General features: G+C 38.9%; 2 non-coding genes across 2 annotated transcripts; both read right to left on the minus strand.

Annotated features, from left to right (window-relative positions):
• Nucleotides 1-13,137: 13,137 nt before the first annotated feature.
• LOC127747872 (small nucleolar RNA R71) lies at nucleotides 13,138-13,241 on the minus strand. Its single transcript, XR_008009819.1, has one exon. It is a non-coding gene; the product is annotated as a small nucleolar RNA R71 (small nucleolar RNA).
• A 7,385-nt stretch (nucleotides 13,242-20,626) lies between these two features.
• On the minus strand, nucleotides 20,627-20,734 carry LOC127747853 (small nucleolar RNA R71). The gene has a single exon (XR_008009800.1). It is a non-coding gene; the product is annotated as a small nucleolar RNA R71 (small nucleolar RNA).
• Between the last annotated feature and the right edge of the window lie 2,100 nt (nucleotides 20,735-22,834).

The following is a 22,834-nucleotide window of genomic DNA, read 5'->3' on the forward strand; positions in this document are numbered from 1 at the left end:
CAACAGCATCAGCAGTCCTTTTTCAGCCTAAGTCAGATTTTTGCTCAACTCCCTCAATTTCAGCCAGAAAATACCTGAAATCACAGAAAAATACACACACTCATAGTAAAGTCCAGAAATATGATTTTTGCCTAAAAACTAATAATATTCTACTAAAAACTAATTAAAACATACTAAAATCTACATGAAATTACCCCCAAAAAGCGTATAAAATATCCGCTCATCAACTACTAAGTAAATAAAAATTAGAAATAATTAAATTAATTTTCTTTTATTTTCAAAATAAAATTCAACATCGAAATATCAATTTAATATAAAAGTTTCTAAAAATATCTCTTTGAATAAATAAAATAAATCATAAATAATTTATTATTTAATTTTTAAAATCTGGGTTCTTACACTTTGGGAGATTTTGAAACCAATGTTCGATCAATAAACCTTGGTGTTGGTGAGGGGTTGTTGAAATTTCTGATACAGTAGAAACTAAAAGATCAAGACGTGTCTTTGTGCCCTCGCTATAATGATGTGTTTGATGCTGAGGATGCGGTGATATTTGAAAAGAAAACATTGAAAAAGGAGCTAGCTCATAAGGAGGAACAAATTCGTCAGAGGCATTCCCTTCGATGACAAGAAAGACATAGTTCCTAAAGCTCTCAAGGAAATTTTGTTCCTCCATTTGATCGTTCATAAGCTTTAGGAGTTTAATGGATCAAGAACTGTCAAGAGTTTTACAATTGAGACACACAATATAGGTGTAATCCTCTAAGGGGTCATCAATGTTATGATCGAGGACATTACCCATATCCTTGAGGAAGAACTAGAGGAAATTGAGGTAGAAGATTTGTGCTCCAAACAAATTCAGAAAAACCATCGACCTCACTAGACAAGGGGGAAAATCCTTCTGTTCATACTCGATAGTTTTTTTTGTCTGATAGGAAAACTTAATTGAAGGAAATTCCTTCCCTAACAAAAACAAAGATGGGCAAGGCTATTGTAGTAATCCCTGTCAATGTTAAAGAAAAAGATGTTGATCTAGATGAGGTGTACTTCGATGAAGGAGATGAGAAAATGGTAGGCACTATTTCCATCATACCAACTGAGTATTTGGGAGAATATAAAGAAAAATCAAAGGAAGACTAAGATTTCAGAGACAAAGAAATTTTTGATTTTGTTTGTGAAGATGAAGAGTTGGGATGCTTCAAAAAGCCAACTGAGATGAAAAAATCATACCTTCGACCTCTACACATCACTGCTTGTATGAGTGGTATTTGCATCAATAAAGCATTGGTCGATGGAGGAACAATAATTAGCTTGTTGCCAGAATGGATGCTAATCAAGGTGGAAAAATATTTCGATGACTTGATACCTGATGAGCGGATATTTTATACGTTTTTTGATAGTGTTTTCATATAGTTTTTGGCATGTTTTATTCACTTTTTGATATGTTTTTATTAATTTTTATTCAAAAACCACATTTCTGGACTTCACTATGGGTTTGTGTGTTTTTCTGTAATTTCAGGTATTTTCTGGCTGAAATTGCAGGACTTGAGCAAAAAGCTGATTCAGAGGCTGAGAAAGGACTGCAGATGCTGTTGGATTTTGACCCCCTGCACTCGAAATGAATTTTCTGCAGCAACAGAAGCCCAATTGGCGCACCCTTAATTGCGTTGGAAAGTAGACACCTTGGGCTTTCCAGCAATGTATAATAGTTTATACTTTTTCTGAGATTCGATGGCCCAAATTGGCGTTAAACGCGAGCTAGAAACCCTTTTCTAGCGTAAAACGCCAGAATTGGCACCAAAACTGGAGTTAAACGCCCAAATTGGCATCAAAGCTGGCGTTTAACTCCAAGAATGGCCTATGCACTATCTGCACTTAGTTACTCATTTTTTGTAAACCTAGGTTACTAGTTTAGTATAAAAACTACTTTTAGAGATTCATTTAAGGACTTATGACATTTTTTATATTTCATACTGTATCTTCTTCAGCATGAGTCTCTAAACCCCATAGGTGGTATTCCGAGTAGGGTTTGGGAAGGGATGACTGTGACGAGCTTCAAACTCACGAATGTTGGACGCAGTGCAGTGTGCAAAAGGATAAAGAGATCCTATTCCGACACTAGTGAGAACCGACAGATGATTAGCCGTACAGAAACTGTACATGGACCATTTTCACCGAGAGGATGGATGGTAGCCATTGACAACGGTGATCCACCAACATACAGCCTCCATAGAAGGAGCCTTGCGCGTTTAAGAGAGGAAGACAGTAGGAAAGCAGAGATTCACAAGATAGAGCAACTCTGAAACCTCAACCTGTTCTCCATTACTGAATAACAAGTATCATTCATTTCATGCTCTTTTACTTTTTGCAACAAAACCTTTTTTATCATGAATCTCCTAACTAAGAGTTACAAGATCACCATAGCTTGCTTCAAGCCGGCAATCTCCGTGGGATCGACCCTTACTCACGTAAGGTATTACTTGGACGACCCAGTGCACTTGCTGGTTAGTTGTGCGAAGTTGTGAAAAGTGCGATCACAATTTCGTGCACCAAGTTTTTGGCGCCGTTGCCGGGGATTGTTTGAGTTTGGACAACTGACGGTTCATCTTGTTGCTTAGATTATGAATAATTTATTTTTGTTGGTTTAGAGTTTTTTGTTTGAGTCTAGTTTCATATTTTAAGTTTGGTGTCCTTTGCATTTTTGTTTTCTTAAAAATTTTCAAAGTGTTCTTGGTGTTCATCTTAGCATTCAAAGTTTTCTTGTTGTTTCCTTGTTTTGATCTAAAAATTCTATGTTTGGTGTCATTTTACTGTTTTTCTCTTTCCTCATTAAATTCAAAAAAATATATCTTTCCCTTTATTTACTCATCATTTTCGAACTCATTAGGTTGACTTAGTCAAAATTTTAAAAATTTGGTAGTTTCTTATTAGTCAAGTCAAGATTTCAATTTTTAAAATTGTATCTTTTTAAATCTTTTTCAAAATAAATTCTTTTTTAATTTTCTTTTTATATATCAATTTTTCAAAATACTTTTTCTTTTTAAATTTTTGAATTACTTGTCCCATTTTATTAGTTTGATTGAATTTTAAGTTTGGTGTTTTCTTGTTAAGAAAGTTTCAATCTTTAAAATTTTAAATAATATCTTTTCCAAATCTTTTCTTTTCTTTTAATTAATTAATTAGTTTAGTTTTCTAATTTCTTTTATTTCCTTTTCCCTTTTTAATTTTTGAAACTTATATTCAATTTTTCATTTATTTTATTTTAAGATTTTTTTATTTGGTTTTCAAAAAAACAAAAAAAGAGAGAAAATTGTTTATTTGCAATTCACATCATCTCCCTTTCTCCATCATGGACCTAAGTGGAAATGAACAGTCCAGAAGGACTTTGGTGTCATATGCTAATCCCATTACTGCTTCATATGGAAGTAGTATCTGTATACCCTCCATCAGAGCCAGTAATTTTAAGTTAAATCCTCAACTCATTATCATGGTGCAGCAAAATTGCCAGTATTCTAATCTTCCACAGGAAGAACCTACTGAGTTTCTGGCACAGTTCTTACAAATGCTGACACAGTATGTAATAAGGAAGTGGATCAGGATGTCTACAGATTATTGCTGTTTCTATTTGCTGTAAAAGACCAAGCTAAGAGGTGGTTAAACAACCAATCCAAAGCCAGCATAAGAACATGGAAACAATTATAAGACAAATTCCTGAATCAATATTTTCCCCCAAAAAGGATGACACAGCTAAGGCTGGACATCCAAGGATTTAAACAAGAGGATAGTGAATCCCTTTATGATGCCTGGGAGAGGTACATAGAGATGCTAAGGAAATGCCCCTCTGAAATGTTTTCAGAGTGGGTGCAGTTAGACATCTTCTACTACGGGCTTATAGAAAAGGCCCAGATATCTCTAGACCACTCAGCTGGTGGATCTATACACATGAGAAAGACAATTGAAGAGGCTCAAGAGCTCATAGATACGGTTGCTAGAAATCAGCATATGTACTTAAGTAGTGAGTCCTCCATGAAAGAAGAGGGTAAAACAGTATCCACTGAACTTAGTCTCCCAGAACAAGTTGCTGAATTCAGTCAGCAACTATTTTCTATAATGAAATAGTTAGCCGAATTTAAGGAGATGCTACAAGAGACCAAAGATGCTAACTAGAATGTAGAAAAAAAATTGAATCAGACAAAACAGCAGTTATCTAAACAGATAACAGAAGAATGCCAAGCTGTTCATTTAAGGAGTGGAAAGACATTAAATGCCTCAACTCAAAGCAGCAGGAAGCCAAGAAAGGAACATCTAACAGAGGATAACAAATTCACAGCCCAAAATTCCTCTAAAGATAGTAAGAGCCCAGAGAGGAATGATTCTGGCATTCAAACGCCATAACAGGGCAGCAACCTGGCGTTAAATTCCCATTGATGACTTGCATCATCTACCCTTCTTTCTTGCATAAAGAAGACCATAAAAGAGCATAAATCTCATTTGATCAGTACAATTCATGCATTATTTGATGAATATTATGGTACACTACTTTGAGATAAGTTGTGCTGAATTTCAGGTGAAAAAGGACATCAAAAATGGGAAGAAGACAAAGAAGAAGCTGGGCGTGTAAAACTGGCGTGCCACTTGAGAGCAAACGCCACAAAAATGCACTGGCGTGGCACGCCAGTACTAAATTTCAGAAGGGAGATCCAAGCATGCATGTGGGCGTGGCACGCCAAGGACTGGGCGTGGCACGCTAGTACAAAATTTCAGAGAGCAAAATGGAGGACACAAAAGGGGCGTGGCACGCTAGGTTGGGCGTGGCACGCCTGATCCATCAACTACTATGGGCGTGCCACTTAAGCAAAGGGGCGTGGCACGCCAACTCACTATCTCAAGAAGAACCTCCACTATGGTTGCCACTTGGTGTCGAAAGCGTGGCACGCCAGCTCCAAAAAGTCACTTTGGCGTGCCACGTGAAGACCTAGGCGTGGCACGCCATGCTTGAAGAGTGCACAAATACATGGGCGTGGCATTTGAGCAGCACGGCGTGGCATGCTGGGGCAATGATCTAGAGAAGGGGCTGAAGGCAATTGAAGACTGCGCGTGCCACTTGAAGTCGAAGGCGTGGCACGCCAACCTCTCAACCTCACTTCGGCGTGTCACTTGAGCAACCAGGCGTGGCACACCAATGCACAAGATAATATGAGCAAGGACTGGGCGTGCCACTTGGTGTCGAAGGTGTGGCACGCCAATCCGAGCATGTCACTTAGGCGTGCCACTTGAAGGTCGAGGTGTGGCACGCCAATTACTGGAGCAAGATAAGATCATGAGCGTGGCACGCCAACCTTTAGGCGTGGCACGCTGTTATAAGTTTCCAGAAAGGGTGGAAGAGGCCAATTACATGGGGCGTGCCACTTGGTATCGAAGGCGTGGCACGCCATCCACTATTCTCTACTTAGGCATGCAGTTGAGCAACCAGGCATGGCACGTCAGTTTCATTCAGAGGCCAGAGAAGCATTGGGGCGTGCCACTTGAGTTCGTGGCGTGGCACGCCAAATAGAGAAACCACTCATTCACAAAGGGGCGTGCCACGCTAGTGCAACTTTCCAGAGAAGCTTAGCCAAGCACACAACAAGGGCGTGGCACGCCAAACCCTGGGCGTGCCACGCTAGTTCAAGTCTCCAGAAGCAAAGGAAAGTGGAAAAAGCAAAGGGCGTGCCACTTGAGCTCGAAGGTATGGCACGCCAACACAAGAATTCCACTATGGCGTGCCACTTGAGTTCAAAGGCGTGGCACGCCAAGGTTGACAAAGGGACGAGCGTGCCACTTGAAGGATTGAGCGTGGCATGCCAAGCTATTTTGAAGGGCATGTGACATGCCGGTGAAGCGCCAGCCACACACCAGCTAAGAAGTCACGCTTATTGAATGTTTTCTTTCCCTCCAAAATGTAATTTTTCCTTTCTCACTTTTGTAATTCTTTTTTTTTTACTAGGAGTAGTATAAATACCCCCAAGGAATACTGCAGAGGTGTTAAGCAGTTAAGTTTTAGATCCATTTTTACACTCCACTTTTGAGTACTTTTCAAGCTATGAGTAGCTAACTTCTCTCTCATTGAGAGAGGGAGCTCTGTTGTACTTGATGGATTGATAATAGTGAAGTTCTTCTTCTCTTCATCTTCTCTTGATTTTCTAGAAGGAATTTCGTTTTTAATGCTTTGTGTTCAATTATATTGGGAAAGAGATTGAATTCACTTGGGTTTCATGGGAACCTTGGGAAAGGAAACATGAAACAATGCTTGAAATTTCTTCTCACACTTGAGTAGAATCTGGGTTTTGGTGATGGGATACGTGACATATAATCTCCCCTCACCTGGACCTCTGAGGGTGTATGGTATAATCAGGGACCTAGCATATCTCTCTTCATGAGCAATTAGACCAAGGATTTGGCTATTGATCAAGATCTGAGAGATTGAGTCACCAAGGGATTGGGGCTCAATCAATCATGATTGCCAAGAGGTCCATGAGTTGCATGATTGAAGAGGATATAAGCTAGATTTGATCCAAAGGGACAACATCTCCCAATCTCAATGAATTTTCCCATTCTTATCTATCCATTTCTTTACAGCTTAATTTTACATTTAGCAATTCCCCACTCCCATTTACATTCAAGTCATTTATGATTCAGCACTTTACATTTTGCAATTTCCATTTCTGCACTTTATTGCTTTTCTTTACATTCTAGTCATTTACATTTGTGCCATTTACAATTCTGCACTTCACAATCTTATTGATCCGCTTGACTAATTCATCAATCAATTAAAACTGCTCGAATTTGCCAATCTCTGTGGATACGATCCCACTCCACTGTGGGTTATTACTTGGCGATAATTTTGGTGCACTTGCCAAAAGAACTAATTCACTAATTTTTGAATGGGGTGTGAATTAGAAACTCATCACCCATTCAGCAGCCAATTCTGGCATTCAAACGCCAGAACAGGGCAACAACCTGGCGTTAAACGCCCAAAAAGCACCCAGTTCTGGCGTTCAAACGCCAATGAGGGATCAGACACCTGCAAGTGCTGACAACAACCCCCTTAAGCAGACTTCTCCAACTACTTCTATAGGTAATAAACCTGCAGCAACTAAGGTTGAAGAATATAAAGCCAAGATGCCTTATCCTCAAAAACTCCGCCAAGCGGAACAGGATAAACAATTTGCCCGCTTTGCTATCTCAGGACTCTTGAAATAAAGATTCCGTTTGCAAAGGAACTTGAACAAATACCCTCTTATGCTAAGTTCATGAAAGAGATCTTAAGTCATAAGAAGGATTGGAGAGAAACTGAAAAAGTTTTCCTCACTGAAGAATGCAGTGCAATCATTCTGAAAACCTTACCAGAGAAGCTTAAGGATCCCGATAGCTTTATGATACCATGCCCATTAGAGGGTGCTTGTACCAAGACGGCTCTGTGTGATCTTGGTGCAAGTATCAACCTAATACCTGCATCCACTATCAGAAAGCTAGGTTTGACTGATGAAGTCAAACTGACACGAATATATCTCCAACTTGCTGATGGCTCTATTAAAATGTCATCAGGCGTAATTGAGTCAAGGTTGGGCCATTTGCCTTTCCCACTGACTTTGTAGTGCTAGAAATGGAGGAGCACAAGAGTGCAACTCTCATTCTAGGAAGACCTTTCCTAGCAACTGGACAAACTCTCATTGACGTTCAAAAAGGGGAGGTATCCTTGAGAGTCAATGAGAATAAGTTTAAGTTGAATGCTGTCAAAGCTGTGCAGCATCCAGACACATCAAAAGACTGCATGAGTGTTGATATTATTGACTCCCTGGTGGAAGAGGTCAATATGACTGAGAGTCTCGAATCAGAGCTAGAGAACATTTTTAAAGATGTTCAGCCAGATCTGGAGGAAGCAGAAAAAACAAAAGAACCTCTGAAAACTCCTCAAGAAGAGGAGAAGCCTCCTAAGGCTGAGCTCAAACCACTACCACCATCCTTGAAATATGTATTTCTAGGAGAAAATGACACTTTTCCGGTAATCATAAGCTCCGCTTTAGAGCCACAGGAAGATCAAGCACTAATTCAGGTGCTAAGGACACACAAGACAGCTCTTGGGTGGTCTATAAGTGATCTTAAGGGCATTAGCCCATCCAGATGCATGCACAAGATCCTATTGGAGGATGATGCTAAGCCAGTGGTTCAACCACAGAGGCGGCTGAATCCAGCCATGAAGGAGGTGGTACAGAAAGAGGTCACTAAGTTACTAGAGGCTGGGATTATTTATCCTATTTCTAATAGCCCTTAGGTGAGCCCCGTACAAATTGTCCCCAAGAAGGGAGGCATGACAGTGGTTCATAATGAAAAGAATGAATTGGTTCCTACAAGAACAGTTACAAGGTGGCGTATGTGTATTGACTACAGAAGGCTCAATATAGCCACCAGAAAGGATCATTTCCCTTTACCATCATAGACCAGATACTAGAGAGACTAGAAGGTCATGAATACTACTGCTTTTTGGACAGTTATTCAGGTTACAACCAGATTGCAGTAGATCCTCAGGACCAAGAGAAAACAACACTCACATGTCGACCTGAAACCTTTTAGAGATGCATGCTCTCTATCTTCTCTGATATGGTAGAGAAATTTCTGGAAATCTTCATGGATGACTTCTTAGTGTTTGGAGACTCATTCAGCTCCTATCTTGACCATCTAGCACTTGTTCTAAAAAGGTGCCAAGAGACTAACCTGGTTTTAAACTGGAAAAAATGTCACTTTATGGTGACTGAAGGAATTGTCCTTGGGCACAAAATTTCGAACAAGGGTATAAAGGCGGATCAAGCTAAGGTAGAGGTAATTGAAAAATTACCACCACCTGCCAATGTTAAGGCAATCAGAAGCTTTCTGGGGAATACAGGATTCTATAAGAGGTTTATAAAGGATTTTTCAAAATTTGCAAAACCTCTGAGCAATCTACTAGCTACTAATACACCATTTTTCTTTGACACAGAGTGTCTGCAGGCATTTGAGACTCTGAAAGCTAAACTGGTCACAGCACCAGTCATTTCTGCACCAGACTGGACATTACCATTTGAACTAATGTGTGACGCCAGTGACCATGCCATTGGTGCAGTATTGGGACAGAGGCATGACAAGCTTCTGCATGTCACTTATTATGCTTGCCGTGTTTTAAATGACGCGCATAAGAATTGCACAACGACAGAAAAGGAGTTGCTTGCAGTGGTTTATGCCATTGACAAGTTCAGATCTTATTTAGTAGGATCAAAAGTTATTGTGTACATTGACCATGCTGCTCTAAAATATCTCCTCACAAAGCAGGATTCAAAACCCAAACTCATAAGATGGGTGTTTGATGAGTGGATAATTTATATGCTTTTTGGCATTGTTTTTAGGTAGTTTCTAGTATGTTTGAGTTAGTTTTTAATATATTTTTATTAGTTTTTATGCCAAATTCACAATTCTGGACCTTACTATGAGTTTGTGTGTTTTTCTGTGATTTTAGGTATTTTCTAGCTAAAATTGAGGGACCTGAGCAAAAATCTGATTCAGAGGCTGAGAAAGGACTGCAGATGCTGTTGGATTCTGACCTCTCTGCACTCGAAGTAGATTTTCTAGAGCTATAGAAGTCCAATTGGTGCACTCTCAATCGCGTTGGAAAGTAGACATCTTGGGCTTTCCGCAATGCTTAATAGTCTATACATTGCTCGAGATTTGATGGCCTAAACTTGCGTCCAAACACCCACCAGAGACCCTTTTCTGGAGTAAAACGCCGGAACTGGCACCAAAGCTGGAGTTAAACACCAAGGATGGCCTATGCACGTGAAAGCTTCAAGGCTAAGTCCAAACACACACCAAGTGGGCCCCAAAAGTGGATTTCTGCACTATTTACTCATTTTCTGTAAACCTACTTTACTAGTTTAGTATAAATAGCACTTTTTACTATTGTATTCGAAGTCTTTGACCTTTTGGGAGTTCTTCGAACCCTTTTGGAGGCTGGCCATTTGGCCATGCCTAGACCTTTTGTTCTTATGTATTTTCAACAGTGGAGTTTCTACACCTTATAGATTAAGGTAAGGAGCTCTGCTGTTCCTCAAGTATTAATGCAAGTATTATTGTTTTTCTATTCAATTCACGCCTACTTCTCCTCTAAGATATACTCTTGTACTTAATTCAGTTAAGTCAGAATGAAGGGGTGACCCGTGACAATCACTCAATCTTCGTTTCTCGCTTAGCCAAGATCCGCGTGCTTGACAACCACAAAGCGGTCTACATGATGTTCAACGTAGTCATTGGACGACAGCTATAGTATATTCTCGTTGGTCTCTAACCCACGAATCTGAATCACCTCTCCTAACAACAGAGCATTTGAATCCGTGATGTTAGAACCTTCGTGGTATAAGCTAGAACCAATTGGCAGCATTCTTGAGATCCAGAAAGTCTAAACATTGTCTGTGGTATTCCGAGTAGGATCTGGGATGGGATGACTATGACGAGCTTCAAACTCGTGACTGTTGGGCACAATGACAGTGTGCAAAAGAATAAATGTATTCTATTTTGACATGATTGAGAACCGACAACTGATTAGCCATGTGGGAAACCATAGAGAACATATTTTCACTGAGAGGATGGATGGTAGCCATTGACAATGGTGATCCACCAACATACAACTTGCCATGGAAGGGAGTACGCATGATTGGATGAGGACAGTAGGAAAGCAGAGGTTCAGAGGCAACAAAGTATCTCCAAATGCTTATCTGAAATTCTCACCAAGGAACTACATAAGTGACTTCATTTTATTTTATGTTTTATTGTTGTTTTAATTATCAACACCTCATAACCATTTGAATCCACCTGACTGAGATTTACAAGATGACCATAGCTTGCTTCAAGCCGTCAATCTCCGTGGGATTGACCCTTACTCACGTAAGGTATTACTTGGATGACCCAGTGCACTTGCTGGCAACTATACGGAGTTGTGAAAAGTGTGATTTACGATTTCGCATACCATGTTTTTGGTGCCGTTACCGGGGATTGTTCGAGTTTGGACAACTGAGGGTTTATTTTGTTGCTTAGATTGGGTAATTTTTATTTTTGTTTTCGAAAAAAATATTTCATGCATTGTGTTCTTCTGTGATCTTCAAGTTATTCTGGATGATTTCCTTTGTTCGATCTCATGACTTTCCTGTTTTATGTTTTATGTTGTTTTTCATATGCATTTTCAAAATCATAGTTTTTGAACATTCAAAATTTCTAAGTTTGGTGTCTTGCATGTCTTTTGTTTCTTAAAAATTTTTCAAAAATATGTCCTTGATATTCATCATGATCTTAAAAGTGTTCTTGGTGTTCATCTTGACATTCAAAGTGTCCTTGCATGCATTACTTGTCTTGATCTTGCATTTTTATGTTTTATTTCATTTTGTTATTTTTCTATCTCTTTATTAAAAATTCAAAAAAAAAATAATATATCTTTTATAGTAAATAATACAGAGAAATGAATATTCAGAACATAAGGCAGAAGAATCACAGAGAAAAAGAGCTCACTGGCGTCAAAACGCCAGTAAAGAGGCACTTTGGGCGTTAAACGCTAGAATGGCTACAATTCTGGGCGTTTAATGCCAGTAAAACTATCATTCTGGGCGTTTAACGCCAGAATGGACAGCATTCTGGATGTTTAGAAAAACACCCAGTATAGAAGGATTTCTGGCGTTTAACGCCAGCCAGGACAGCATCCTGGGCATTAAACGCCAGAATGGATAACATCCTGGGCATTTAACGCCAGGATGACACAAGGGAAGTGATTTTGTTTCCAATTCAAATTTTTCAAATTTTCATGTTTTAATTCATAACTTTTTGCATCAAACATATTTTAAACTTTCATTTTTCATTTTCTTTTAATGTTTTTAAAAAAATTTCAAACTAATTTTTCAAAAAAACTTTTTCTTGATCTTATCTCATACTTTCAAAAATCCTTGCTAACAATTAATGTTTTAATTCAAAATCTCAAGTTTGTTACTTTCTTGTTAAGAAAAGTTCAATCTTTGAATTTTAGAATCATATTTTTTAGTTTCTTGTTAGTCAAGTCATCAATTTTTAAAAATCAAATCTTTTTCAATCATATCTTTTCAATGATGTCTTTTTAAAAAAATCAAATCTTTTGCAATCATATCTTTTCAATCATATCTTTTTAAATTTTGATTTCAAAATCTTGTTCTAAATTCTTATCTTTTCAAAAATTATTTTCAAATCTTTTTCAACTAATTACTATTTCTTATCTTGTTCAAAACCATCTAACCACTTTTCCACTTCCAATTTTCAAAAATCACTAACCACTTTTTCAAAAATCTTTTTTATTAACTAATTATTTTAATTTTAATTTTCGAAAATTCTCTCTCTCATCTCTTTCTATTTTATTTAATCACTAACATTCCTCCTCCACTCATCTAAAATTTTGAACTCACCTCCTCTCTCTTCTCATTCTTCTACTCCTTTTTCCCTGACACATCAAGGAATCTCTATAACTGTGACATAGAGGATTCCACTACTCCCTTTTGTTCTCTTCTTTTTCATAAAAGCAGAAACAGGGATAAAAACATTCTTGTTGAAGCTGATCCTAAACCTAAAAGGACTCTGAAGAAGAAGCTAAGAGAAGCTAAAGCACAACACTCCGGAGAGGACCTTTCAGAGAATTTCTAAAAAGAAGTATACATGGCAACTGAACCCAACAACAATGCAAGAGATGCAAGGAAGATGCTTGGTGACTATACTGCACCAACTTCCAACTTCTATGGAAGGAGCATCTCAATTCCTTCCATTAGAGCAAACAACTTTGAGCTTAAGCCTCAATTAATTTCTCTAATGCAGCAGAATTACTAGTTTTATGGACTTCCATCAGAAGATCCTCATCAATTTTTAGCTGAAATTTTGCAAATCTGTGATACTGTTAAGACCAATGGGGTTGATCCTGAGGTCTACAGACTTATACTTTTCCCCTTTGCTGTAAGAGACAGAGCTAGAACATGGTTGGACTCACAACCTAAAGAAAGCCTGAACTCTTGGGAAAAGTTAGTCAATGCCTTCTTGACCAAATTCTTTCCACCTCAAAAGAAGAGTAAGCTCAGAGTGGACATCCAAACCTTCAGACAGAAGGAAGGTGAATCCCTCTATGAAGCTTGGAAAAGATACAAGCAATTAACCAAAAGGTGTCCTTCTGACATGTTTCCAGAATGGAGCATCATATGTATATTCTATGATGGTCTGTCTGAATTGTCTAAGATGTCATTGGACCATTCTACTGGTGGATCTCTTCATCTGAAAACACCTGCAGAATCCCAGGAACTCAGTGAGATGGTTACAAATAACCAGTTCATGTACACTTCTGAAAAAAATCCTGTGAATAATGGGACGACTGAGAAGAAAGGATTTCTTGAGATTGATACTCTGAATGCCATATTGGCTCAGAACAAAATATTGACACAACAAGTCAAAATGATTTCTCAGAATCTGACTGGATTGCGAGCTGCATCCAGCAGTGCTAAAGAAGCCTCCACTGAAGGAGAAGCTTATGACTCTGAGAATCCTGCAATGGAAGAGTTGAATTACATGGGAGAAGACTATGGAAACACCTATAATCCTTCATGGGGAAATCATCCAAATTTCTCATGGAAGGATCAACAGAAGCCTCAACAAGGCTTCAACAACAATAATGGTGGGAGAAATAAGTTTGGCAATAGCAAACCTTTTCATTCATCTTCTCAACAATAGACAAATAATTCTAAGCAGAGCCTCTCTGGCCTAGCAAACATAGTCTCTGATCTATCTAAGGCCACTCTCAGTTTCATGAATGAAACAAGGTCCTCCATCAGAAATTTGAAGGCACAAGTAGGTCAGCTGAGTAAAGAGTTACTGAAACTCCTTCTAGTACTCTCCCAAGCAATACAGAAGAGAATCCCAAAAGAGAGTGCAAGGCCATAACTATAACCAAAATGGCCGAACCTAGAGAGAGTGAAAAGGTAGTGATTCCCAGTGACGAAGACCTCAAGAGACATCCACTGTCCAATAAGGAGTTCCCTATTGAGGAACCAAAGGAATCTGAGGCTCATATAGAGACCATAAAGATTCCACTGAACTTACTGTTGCCATTCATGAGCTCTGATGAATATTCTTCCTCTGAAGAAGATAAAGATATTACTGAAGAATAAGTTGCTCAGTATCTAGGAGCAATCATGAAGCTGAATGCCAAGTTATTTGGTAATGAGACTTGGGAGGATGAACCTCCATTGCTAATCAATGAACTGAATACCTAGATTCAGCAGACATTACCTCAGAAGAAATCGGATCCCAGAAAGTTTTTAATACCTTGCACCATAGGCACTATGACCTTTGAAAAGGCTCTGTGTGACCTGTGGTCAGGTATCAACCTCATGCCACTCTCTGTAATGGATAAAGTAGGGATCTTTGAGGTACAAGCTGCAAGAATCTCATTAGCAATGACAGACAAATTAATGAAACAGGCTTATGGACTTGTAGAGGATGTATTAGTAGAGGTTGAAGGCCTTTACATACCTGCTGACTTCATAATCCTAGACACTGGAAAGGATGAGGATGAATTCATCATCCTTGGAAGACCCTTCCTAGCCACATCAAAGACTGTAATTGATGTGGACAGAGGAGAGTTAGTCCTTCAGTTGAATGAGGACTACCTTGTGTTCAAGGCTCAAGGATCTTCCTCTGTAACCATGGAGTGGAAGCATAAAAAGCTTCTCTCAATACAGAGTCAAGTAGAGCCCCCACACTCAAACTTTAAGTTTGGCGTTGGGAGGCCACAATCATGCTCTGAGCATCTCTGAAGCTCTGTAAGAGCTTACTGTCAAGCTATTGACATTAAAGAAGCGCTTATTAGGAGGCAACCCAATTTTAGTTATATATATTAATCACTTTCTCATTTTTTTCTAGTGTTAGTCTATGTCTTCTTAAGGTTCGTGATCATATGAAGTCATAAGAAACAACTAAAAATTAAAGCAGAATGAAAAATAGCATCAAAAATAGCACAGCCTGGAGGACGAGCTTACTGGCGTTTAAACGCCAGTAAGGAAACCAAAATGGGCGTTTAACGCCCAGCCTGGCACCATTCTGGGCGTTAAAATGCCAGAACTGCCAGGCAAACTGGCGTTTAAACGCCAGTAAAGGTAGAAAAATGGGTGTTTAAATGCCTAGCCTAGCACCATTTTGGGTGTTAAACGCTAGAACTGGCAGGGCCAAAAAAGGGCAGCAGGTTGGCGTTTAAACGCCAGGAATGGCACACAGAGGGCGTTTAATGCCAAGGAGGTGCAGGGATGAAAAATCCTTGACACCTCAAGATCTATAGACCCCACAGGATCCCTACCTACCCCACCTCACTCTCTTTTTTGTTCACACCTCTCTATAATACTCTACCCAAAACACCACTCACCAATCAAATCTTACCCTCTTCCTCATATTCTCCTTACCACTCACATCCATCCCCTAATTCCCAAAAACCCATCATAAAACCCCACCTACCTCACCATTCAAATTCAAAACCATTTTCCCTCCCAAACCCACCCAACTTCACACGAACCCACCCCTTTTCTTACCCTATATATACCCCCCATTTACTCTTCCACTTTCACACATCACAAACACTTCTTTCCCCCTTGGCCAAAATCCTTTCACGCCTTCATCTCCCACTTCTCTTCTTCTTCTACTCTCTTCTTTCTTCTTTTGCTTGAGGACGAGCAAACCTCTTAGGTTTGGTGTGGGAAAAAGCCTTGCTTTTTAATTTTCCATAACCATTAATGGCACCTAAGGCCGGAGAAACCTCAAGGAAGAGGAAAGGGAAGGCAATTGCTTCCACCTCTGAGTCATGGGAGATGGAACGATTCATCTCAAAAGCCCATCAAGACCACTTCTATGAAGTTGTGGCCAAGAAAAAGGTGATCTCTGAGGTCCCCTTCAAGCTCAAAAGGAGCAAATATTCGGAGATCCGACATGAGATTAGGAGAAGAGGATGGGAAGCTCTCACCAATCCCATTCAACAAGTCAGAATCTTAATGGTTCAAGAGTTCTATGCTAATGCATGGATCACTAAGAACCATGACCAAAGTATGAACCCGGACCCGAAGAATTGGCTCACAATGGTCTGGGGGAAATACTTAGATTTCAGTCCAGAAAATGTGAGATTGGTGTTCAACTTGCCGATCATGAGAGGAGATTCTCATCCTTTCATTAGAAGAGTCAACTTTGATCAAAGGTTGGACCAAGTCCTCAAGGACATCTGTGTAGAAGGAGCTTAATGGAAGAGAGATTCTAAATGCAAGCCGATTTAACTAAGAAGGCCGGACCTTAAGCCTGTGGCTAGAGGATGGTTGGAGTTCATCCAACGCTCTATCATTCCTACTAACGACCGATCCGAAGTAACTGTGGATCGGGCTATCATGATCCTTAGTATCATGATTGGAAAGGAAGTAGAAGTTCATGATATCATACCTCTAGAACTATACAAAGTGGCTGACAAGCCCTCCACTTTGTCAAGGTTAGCCTTTCCTCATCTCATCTGTCACCTATGCAATTTAGCCGGAATTGTTATAGAGGAAGACATCCTTATTGAAGAGGACAAGCCCATCACTAAAAAGAGGATGGAGCAAACAAGAGAGCCCACTCATGGACCTCAACAAGAGCATGAGGAAGTCCCTCATCAAGAAATCCCTGAGATGCCTCAAGGGATATATCTTCCTCCACACAACTATTGGGAGCAACTCAATACCTCTTTAGGGGATTTGAGTTCCAATATGGAGCAACTAAGGGTGGAGCACTAAGAGCACTCCATTATCCTCCATGAAATAAGAGAGGACCAAAGAGCCATGAGGGAAGAGCAACAAAGGCAGGGAAGAGACATTGAGGAGCTCAAGCACTCCATAGGATCTTCAAGAAGAAGAACTAGCCGCCATTACTAAGGTGGACCCGTTCTTTAATTTCCTTGTTCTTATTTTTCTGTGTTTTGTTCCTTATGCTTTATGTTTTGTCTATGTTTGTGTCTTTATTACATGATCATTAGTGTCTAGTGTCTATGCCTTGAAGTTATGAATGTCCCATAAATCCTTCACCTTTCTTAAATGAAAAATGTTTCTAATTACAAAAGAACAAGAAGTACATGAATTTCGAATTCTATCTTGAAATTAGTCTAATTATTTTCATGTGGTGGCAACACTTTTTATTTTCTGAATGAATGCTTGAACAGTACATATTTTTTGATACTGAAGTTTATGAATGTTAAAATTGTTGGCCCTTGAAAGAATAATGAAAAAGGAGAATTGTTATTGATAATCTGAAAAATCATAAAATTGATTCTTGAAGCAAGAAAAAGCAGTGAAAAAGAAAAAGCTTGCGGAAAAAAAAATATATACGAAAAATAAAGGAAAAAAAGAAAGAAAAAGAAAAAGCAAGCAGAAAAAGCCAATAGCACTTTAAACCAAAAGGTAATGGTGATGAGCGGATAATTTATACGCTTTTTGACATTGTTTTTACATAGTTTTTAGTATGTTTTAGTCAGTTTTTATTATATTTTTATTAGTTTTTATGCAAAATTCGCATTTCTGGAATTTACTATGAGTTTGTGTATTTTTCTATGATTTTAGGTATTTTCTAGCTGAAATTGAGGGATCTGAGCAAAAATCTGATTCAGAGACTAAAAAAGGACTGCAGATGCTGTTGGATTCTGACCCTCCTGTACGCGAAATGGATTTTCTGGAGCTACAGAAGCCCAATTGGTGCTCTTTCAATTGCGTTGGAAAGTAGACATCTTGGGCTGTCCAGCAATGTTTAATAGTCCATACTTTTTTCCAAGATTTGATGGCCGAAATTGGCGTCTAAACGCCGGTCAAAGACCCTTTTCTGGTGTAAAATGCCAGAACTGGCACCAAAGCTAGAGTTAAACGCCAAGGAATGCCTATGCACGTGAAAGCTTCAATGCTCAGCCCAAGCACACACCAAGTGGGCCCTGGAAGTGGATTTCTGCACTATCCACTTATTTCTGTAAGCCCTAGTAACTAGTTTAGTATAAATAGGACTTTTTACTATTGTATTTATATCTTTAGATCATTTTTGAGACTATCTTTGGATCACTTTTGATCTCTTGATCACGTTTTGTGGGCTGGCCATTCGGCCATGCCTAGACCTTCATCACTTTTGTATTTTCAACGGTGGAGTTTTTACACGTCATAGATTAGCTGTTCCTCATGAATCAATGCAAAGTACTATTGTTTTTCTATTCAATTCACGCTTATTCTTATTCTAAAATATTCACTCGTACTTCAGCCTGATGGATGTGATGATCCGTGACACTCATCATCATCCTCCCTTATGAACGCATGCCTAACAACCACTTGCGTTCTATCTGCGAGAGCTTGAGTGTGTATCTCTTGGGTTCCTAGTTCACGACGCATGATTGCCTCTCCTAACAACAGAGCCTTTCAATTCTGTGAAATCAGAGTCTTCGTGGTATAAGCTAGAACCAATTGGCAGCATTCTTGAGATCCGAAAAGTCTAAACTTATCTGTGGTATTCCGTAGGATCTGGGATGTGATGACTGTGACGAGCTTCAAACTCATGACTGTTGGGCGCAGTGACAGTGCGCAAAAGGATCCTTGGGTCTTATTCCGACACAAGTGAGAACCGACAGATGATTAGCCCTACGTAACCCGTAGCCGGACCATTTTCACTGAGAGGACGGACGGTAGCCATTGATAACGGTGATCCCCTAACATACAGCTTGCCATGGAAAGGAGTATGAATGATTGGATGAAGGCAATAGAAAAGTAGAAGTTCAGGAGCAACAAAGCATCTCCATACGCTTATCTGAAATTCCCATTAATGAATTGCATAAGTATCCCTGTCTTATTTTATGTTTTATTTATCTTTTAATTATCTAAACTCTCATAACATTCTGAATCCACCCGACTGAGATTTACAGGATGACCATAGCTTGCTTCAAGCCGACAATCTCTGTGGGATCGACCCTTACTCATGTAAGGTATTACTTGGACGACCCAGTGCACTTGCTGGTTAGTTGATCGGAGTTGTGTATCATAATTCCGTTCACCAAGTTTTTGGCGCCGTTGTCAGGGATTGTTCGAGTTTGGACAACTGACGGTTCATCTTGTTGCTTAGATTGGGTAACTTTTCTTTCTTGTTTCAACTCTTTTTTTCTTTTCAAAAAGTTTTTTTAAAAAATATATATATTTCGAAATTTAGTTGTTTCTTGTTAGTCAAGTCAAAATTTCAATTTAAAAATTCTATCTTTTCAAATCTTTTTCAAAAATAAAATCTTTTTCTTTTTTCTTCTTAATATTTTCGAAAATTTTAAAATTGATTTTCAAAATCTTTTTCTTATTTCCATCTCATATTTTCGAAAACTTTACTACATTTAAGGATTTGATTCAAAAAATTTCAAGTTTGTTACTTTCTTGTTAAGAAAGGTTCAATCTTTGAATTTTAGAATCATATCTTTTAATTTCTTGTTAGTCAAGTCATCAATTTTAAAATCAAATCTTTTTCAAATCATATCTTTTTCAAATTTTAATTTCAAAATCTTTTTCTAACTTCTTATCTTTTCAAACCTTACTATTTCTTATCTTTTTCAAAACCACCTAACTACTTTTTCACTTCTCATTTTCGAAAATCCCCTTCCTCTTTTTCAGAAACCTTTTTAATTAACTAATTGTTTCAAACTCTAATTTTATTTTATTCATTTTCTTAATTTTCGAATACTAACTAATTTTTAAAATAAAAATAAAAATATTTTTCCTTTTTCTTTTATTTAATATTCGAATTCCCTCCCTCTCTTAGCTCTTTCTATTTATTTTATTTAACTACTAACACTTCTCTTCTGCTCATAATTCGAACCCTCTTTCTCCCTCTGTGTTCGAATTCTTCTCATTCTCCCTCTACCTCATTCTTCGATTCTTTTCTTCTTCTCCTCACATAAAGAAATCTCTATAATGTGACATAGAGGAATCCTCTTTTTTTCTGTTCTCTTCTTTTTCATATGAGCAGGAACAAGGATAAAGACATTCTTGTTGAAGCTGATCCTGAACCTGAAAGGACCCTGAAGAGGAAGCTAAGAGAAGCTAAAGCACAACACTCTGGAGAGGACCTGACAGAAATTTTCGAAAAAGAAGAAGACCTGGCCGAACCTAATAACATTGGCGGAGGTGCAAAGAAGATGCTTGATGACTATACTACACCAACTTCTAACTTCTATGGAAGAAGCATCTCAATTCCTACCATTGGAGCAAACAATTTTGAGCTTAAGCCTCAATTAGTTTCTCTAATGCAGCAGAATTGTAAGTTTCATGGACTTCCATCAGAAGATCCTCATCAGTTCTTAGCTGAATTCTTGCAAATCTGTGATACTGTTAAGACCAATGGGGTTGATCCCGAGGTCTACAAACTTATGCTTTTCCCTTTTGCTGTAAGAGACAGAGCTAGGACATGGTTGGACTCACAACCTAGAGAAAGCCTGAACTCTTAGGACAAGTTGGTCAATGCTTTCTTGACCAAATTCTTTCCACCTCAAAAGATGAGCAAGCTTAGAGTGGAAGTCCAAACCTTCAAACAGAAGGAAGGTGAATCCCTCTATGAAGCTTGGGAAAGATACAAGCAATTAACCAAAAGGTGTCCTTCTGACATGCTTCCAGAATGGAGCATCATATGTATATTCTATGATGGTCTGTCTGAGTTGTCAAAAATGTCATTGGATCATTCTGCTGGTGGATCTCTTCATCTAAAAACCCCTGTGGAAGCCTAGGAACTCATTAAGATGGTTACAAATAATCAGTTCATGTACACTACTGAAAGAAATCCTGTGAATAATGGGATGACTCAAAAGAAAGGAGTTCTTGAGATTGATTCTCTGAATACCATATTGGCTCAGAACATAATACTGACTCAGCAAGTCAATATGATTTCTCAGAATCTGACTGGATTGCAAGCTGCATCCGGCAGTGCTAAAGAAGCCTCCTCTGAAGGAGAAGCTTATGACCCTGAGAATCCTGCAATGGAAGAGGTGAATTACATGGGAGAAGCCTATGGAAACACCTATAATCCTTCATGGAGAAATCAACCAAATTTTTCATGGAAGGATCAACAGAAGCCTCAACAAGGTTTCAATAATAATAATAATAATACTGGTGGGAGAAATAGGTTTGGCAATAGGAAACCTTTTCCATCATCTTCTTAGCAACAGACAGAAAATTCTGAGCAGAGCCTCTCTGGCTTAGCAAACATAGTCTCTGATCTATCTAAAGCCACTCTCAGTTTCATGAATGAAACAAGGTCTTCCATCAAAAATTTGGAGGCACAAGTGGGTCAGCTGAGTAAAAGGGTCACTGAAACTCCTCCTAGTACTCTCCCAAGCAATACAGAAGAGAATCCAAAGAGAGAGTGCAAGGCCATTAATATGACCAAAATGGCCGAAAATATAGAGGAGGAGGATGGCGTGATTTCCATTGAGGAAGACCTCAATGGACGTCCACTGACCAATAAGAAGTTCCTTAATAGGGAACCAAAGGAATCTGAGGCTTATACAAAGACCATAGAGATTCCACTGAACTTCTTATTACCATTCATGAGCTCTAAAGAATATTCTTCTTCTGAAGAAGATGAAGTTACTACTGAAGAGCAAATTGCTCAATATTTAGGAGCAATCATGAAGCTGAATGCCAAGTTATTTGGTAATGAGACTTGGGAGGATGAACCTCTATTGCTCATCAATGAACTGAATACATGGATTCAGCAGACATTGCCTCAAAAGAAACTAGATCCCGGAAGGTTCTTTTTACCTTGCACCATAGGCACCATGACCTTTGAAAAGGCTCTGTGTGACCTGGGGTCAGGTATCAACCTCATGCCACTCTCTGTAATGGAGAAACTAGGGATCTTTGAGGTACAAACTGTAAGAATCTCACTAGAGATGGCAGACAAATCAATAAAAAAGGCTTATGGACTTGTAGAGGATGTCCTGGTGAAGGTTGTAGGCCTTTTCATCCTTACTGACTTTGTAATCCTAGACACTGGGAAGGATGAGGATGAATCCATCATCCTTGGAAGACCCTTCGTAGCCTCAGCAAGGGCTGTAATTGATGTAGACAGATGAGAGTTAGTCCTTCAATTGAATGAGGACTACCTTGTGTTTAAGGCTCAATGATCTTCTTCTGTAAACATGGAAAATAAGCATGAAAAATTCTCTCAATACAGAGTCAGACAGAGCCCCCACACTTAAAATCTAAGTTTGGTGTTGGGAGGCCACAATCATGCTTTGAGCATCTATGAAGCTCTGAAAAGAGCTCACTGTCAAGCTATTGACATTAAAGAAGCGCTTATTGGGAGGCAACCCAATTTTATTTTATTTATCTATGTTATTTTCTATTTTCTTTAGGATCATGATCATGTGGAGTCAAAAAACAACTGCAAAAATTAAAGAAAAATAAAAAACAGCATCAAAAATGGCACACCCTAGAGGACGAGCTTACTGGCATTTAAACGCCAGTAAGGATACCAAAATGGGCGTTTAATGCCCAGCCTGGCACCATTCTGGGCGTTTAAACACCAGAAATGGGCAGCAGTCTGGCGTTTAAACGCCAGTAAAGGTATAAAAATGGGTGTTTAAATGCCCAGTCTGGCACCTTTCTGGGCATTTAAATGCCCGAAAAGGGCAGCAGACTGGCGTTTAAACACTAGAAAAAAAGGTAACAGACTGGCGTTTAAATGCCAGAGAAGGGCAGCAGCCTGGCGT

The sequence above is a fragment of the Arachis duranensis genome, chromosome 5 (assembly GCF_000817695.3).
Source record: "Arachis duranensis cultivar V14167 chromosome 5, aradu.V14167.gnm2.J7QH, whole genome shotgun sequence".
In the NCBI taxonomy this organism is placed as follows: Eukaryota; Viridiplantae; Streptophyta; class Magnoliopsida; order Fabales; family Fabaceae; genus Arachis; species Arachis duranensis.